This window comes from Rhinopithecus bieti, unplaced genomic scaffold (genome assembly GCF_001698545.2).
Source record: "Rhinopithecus bieti isolate Rb0 unplaced genomic scaffold, ASM169854v2 scaffold_75164, whole genome shotgun sequence".
In the NCBI taxonomy this organism is placed as follows: Eukaryota; Metazoa; Chordata; class Mammalia; order Primates; family Cercopithecidae; genus Rhinopithecus; species Rhinopithecus bieti.
The window spans coordinates 329,257-334,418 of record NW_016828307.1 but is presented as its reverse complement, the minus strand read 5'-3'; positions in this window follow the sequence as shown (position 1 = coordinate 334,418).

Genomic DNA, 5,162 nt, shown 5'->3' with positions numbered 1-5,162 from the left:
TATTATTTTATAAAACAAAATTATTGGGTTAATCTGCCACTAGATGGTACTTCATCAACTAAAAAATATATATAGTGCATTCTATATGTTGTATCTAGCCTTCTATTATAAAAATTTAAAATAAATATTAATTATTTATTAGAACATGTTTCTTAGCTGCTATGTTCATCTAATGTCAGTGTGGTGTGAATTCATGATTACTTCTCTTAGGACACACTGGAACAAAAAAAGAGAAGCAAGAAAATGGACTCAGCACCGCTGACAAAGGATTCTTTCCTGTGCAAAAATCTATTGCACTAACACCTATCTGAAAAAAAATGATTTGATAAAGAATTTCCTATAAATAAGTGCTTGTGCTGCTTAAGTCCTCCCTGCACTTCAAAGCAGTGCTATCTCCAGCACCAGCAGTGGCACTGTACTCAGACTTACACTCACTCAGTTGCTTTTAGGGAAATTGAAGAAAACAAGCCTTTCCCTGAGGCTTGAACCTTGCTAATCACGAAAGTGAATGTCTAGGATGGAGGCTGCAGGTGTCAGTGTTGAGACAGATGTCGAGGGACAGAAGTACCAGAAGTTCCATAAAGGCTTTTGTAGTAAGTCACATTGGAATTTCTAAAACCTGGGCCCAGGACGAGGGCTTTCTTGATTGAATCGAACTGTGTCCTGCTACTAAAACTGCATTTAATTTTCAATAATATGCATTTTCATGGGAAAATATTTTAGAATATTTACTATAAAAATTCTGGCTAAGACACTTTTGTTTTTTTGTGGCTGAAGTCTGGCTATGTACAAACCAGTTAAAATGAGTAAATTAATATATTTTTTTCTTAAATTAAATATAATAAGATATATCACGTGTAGAGAGTATGTTATAATTAAACAAAAAATTGAGGATTCTAAAATGAGATGTTTCTGAGTTTGTGTTTCCATGCCAGCATTTCAGGACACTTCTGTACTTTCTCCTTCAACTAGACCCTCATGCTGGACACACCTCCATCACTGGGTTGCCTGTGGAGTTCTTCTCTTCTTCTCTCACTGACCTGAACTGGGTTTTTGGACTTCTTCTTTTCTTTCCACAGGAATCCCTTTCTTCATCTTGGCTTCTGGTTCAAGTTTTCAGACAACAGATTCAATCTAATGTTTTCTTCAACGAACTTGGGGTACAGGAGCAATAGATGCAGGAAAATCTCTTTTGGTTTAGCTCCACAGAAAACAAATCCTGTTTATTTTATTGTATTGAAGCAATACATATTACTTCAAATTTCTATTATTATTTGTAAAGAGCTGCATTATAAAGACTCTTTAAAGAGTCTTCAATTTTTCTGTGATATCGAAGAATCTTTCCTATTATCTTGGCTGATTTTAGACCAGAGTCCTTGGAAACTAGTGGTGAAATGCCATACCTCAGAAAGGAGTTAAGGCTGGGGGAAGAAAAAATGTATTTATTTAAATACACGCCCCCTCCCCCCACATATATATGAAGTTTAGTTACTCTTACCTAGCAGAGTTGTTGAGAACAATAGAAACAATGCCTGCTAAACACCTTGCATAAAGTAAGTATTTAACAATTTGTGGCTATGATTCTATGTGAAAAGAAGTTTTACTTTAAGAAGCAGAATCACACTAATGAACACTAATTATTACACTGTAGTATCTTAAAGTTTAGGTTTTCTTTAACAAAGTAATATTTATAAAATACTGTGTCTAAATTGATATGGTTCCTTTCTTCTACTGCCAACTATCAATTTAATTTTTCCAGCTTCCAATCTGTATTTTTTAATGTGATGACAATTGAAATAAATAAATCAAAATTTTACTTTGTATAACATCTAATTAAATTGAGGTTTAAAGAAAATATCAGGTCCAGACTAAATTTATTTCATGTGGTAAGCTAACATTGATGACAGCAATCTTGAAAGCTGATGAGGAGATTCATGGTTATATATAGGTTTAGACTGAGACTGTGACAAGGAATTCACATGTCCACCACGGGCACAAAGAAAGGAAATTCTAGCAAAGTTACACTTGTCAGGGATATGACCTAAATTTACACCCCAGTGGGCTACGTGATTGATATTGTGGAATTTGTATCAATCACAAATCTCACTGATTAAAAGCAATGCATTATTTCTTTCTTTGATTCATGAAAATTGTGAGTTGGTAAGGTGTTATGGCCATCTCTGTTCAAGTTTAATCAGGAACTGATGTCTCTGTGGCAGGAGTAAGAGCATATTATCATGTGCTTTCTCTCAAAGACTTCTACCTAAAATGACACGCTACTTTTCCCTTGTATGTCACTGGCTCAACTGATAGGAATTAACTTGAAGGAGTTGGGGAGTTCATCATATGCCAAAAGAGAGGAGGAAGGAGAATATGGACAAATGACTTCTAATATCTATATTATGGCATAAAGGCATTCTGACATCTTCGTGGCTTTTAAATAAAGTTTTTTTTTGAACTTTTATCAGGTAGCTATGGTTATCAGAAGTTTGCAGATAAAATGTATAATATTTTTATATTTTATTTTTATATTTTATATAAACGGTGAATCATTTTTTATATTTTATTGTATAAAATTATTTAAAAATTAAAGTAAAATTTTAGATTGATTTTTCCTTTTCAAATCAATTAAAAATAGATGTGTGATTATTGCATCTATTTTCAGGCATTTCAGAAGTATAGGAAAATAACTACCTTCCATACCCAGAAAATAATATTGAGTATTAGTGTATTTTTTTCTATTGCCGCTTCTTCTATAATATGATTTCATAACAATAATCTATTTACAATTTCTTATTTTTTTTCATTTGATTAGATTAGAAACTGCTGCCAAAAGGATAGTCAAATGAATTTATCTTACAAAAGAAAAAATAAAATAATGCTTGGAATTCATAGCAGTAGAAGGAAAAACATTTTGTTCTTACATAGTTTTAAATAGTGTATGATTTCTCCAATCAAACTTCAAGAGAAAATCAAAGTTATATTAACTTATAATTATGTAATCTAATGTAATGTTTTATAGAATATTTAATTTTATAAACCTGAAGATTTCTTTTCTGCTTTGAAACCAGAAGAAGGGAGTTAATAATATATTAAATGTACACAGGAAATGGTGCTTCTAGTAAATATAGGGAGGTCACAGAACTAAAAATTACTTTTGTATTTGACTTTTTGCTGTTTTGAATCTCAATGTGGCTTTCTGTGTATGAGTGGGGGTGAGGAACATGGAAAGATTGATTTATCATCAAAACAAGATTCTTAAAATGTCATACGTTGTGTATTACCATAGTAAATAACAGATGGATTTGGGCATTTTAATTATTGAATATTACCAACTTTTGAATACTGCATATATCGTTAGAAAATGATATGTTTCTAGACTCTTTCATAGATGATTGGCAGAGTGACTACAATGAGCTACTCAATTTTCATTCAGGGTTTTGACCTGTCCAGATCCATTGTCATTGTGAATTAACAGTAATTATGCAAACAAAAGAGTTTTAAACCATTTGTGTGATAGGTGTTTTTTTTTTTTTTTTTCTTTTTCCTTTCTTAGAAAACCAGAAATATTTAGATAAAATATCTTTCATCTTCTGACAATATGAGATAGATACTTGGTGAATCAAGATATAGGAAACCAGAAGTAAAGCAGATTGAAATTAAACTAACAATTATCTTCTGAATGTCTGTGTGCCCCCAAAATTCCTACGTTGAAACCTAATCCTCAATGTGGTGGTATTACAGAGTGGACCTTTAGGAGGTCATGAGGACCTCATTAATGCAATTTGTTTTCATATGAGGGGCTGAAGAGACCAGGGTCCTTTCCTTTCACCATGTGAGAACACAGAGAAAAGGTGGCTGTTTACGAACCAAGAAGCAGGTGCAGTGCTTGCCAGACACCAAATCTGCTGGTACTTTGGTCTTAGACTTCCCAACCTCCAGAATTATGAGAAATAAATTTCTGTTTTTCATAAGCTACCTACTTTATGGTATTGTGTTATAGTAGTCCAAATAGGATAAGACACTAACCCAATATGAATCAACCTGTAGGCATCTCTGCTGTATAGTATAAAAGTTATTAAGATATACTGGGGTCATTTGTGGCATTACTTAGTTGTATATAAAATTAAGTCTTCTTCTTATTTGATAACTATACAGTGCCATTAAACATATTTGCTTTAGACAAAATTAATAGTTTTATGTGCGGAGTTCTTTATATTGTCAAATCATTTATTCTTAATTGTGAATGTCCCTGCAAAGTAGTTGTCAATATACCTAATTACAATGGTGAATAGTAAATTACTCAGAAAGCTTACATGGCTTTCTTAGAACCTTCAAGCTAGTCATCATAGATTTAGATTAAATTATTGGACTACAAAACACGTTCTCTTTCTACTATACCCTTCTGAATATTTGGTAGATTAGACTAAAGACAAAAAAATTAAAGAATTTAAAAAGAATTTTTCTTGTTACTCTGAGTAAATGGAATGCATTTCTTATTTTAACATTGTGGTTAAAGCATTGTGAATGTTTTTCTATTTCATTATAATTATTCAGAAAGATTTTATATTCCAATAATGTCCACAATATCTCCTATCCCACATGTTCTTCTACCAACATGACTTAAACATTTTTCTCATTGACAGGTAGGGTCTAGCTTTCCTCCTATCGAATCTGGGAGGGGTTGTGACTTTGAAACAAGTGATGCTATGTCATTTCCACATTTAAGTCAGAAAAGGCAATACAGCTTCCACTTGATTATCATGAGATGCTTGCTCTTGGAATCTGGCCAATAAACACTTTCTGGGTAAGCCAAGCCATGGGAAGGAGCCAGGGCCCACATCACCTGCTAAGCTCCCAGCTGAGAGCCAGCCCCAACTTGCCAGCCACATCAAGGAGTCACTTTGGAAGTGATTCCTCCAGCCTCTAGTTTAGCCACAGTGACTGACACCTTTTAAACAAGAGACAATTGCCATTTTTGATCTCTGCTGATATTAAGTATTTGTGAGAAGAATAAATTATTGTTGTTTCTGACACTAAGCTATGGGATGATTTATTATGCAGCCACAGATAAGAAGTTATCTAAGGTACAATTTTCTCTAAGAAAGGTTTAATAATTTCTATATTTAGGGTAAAACAACAAAATTATTTAATGGGTATTT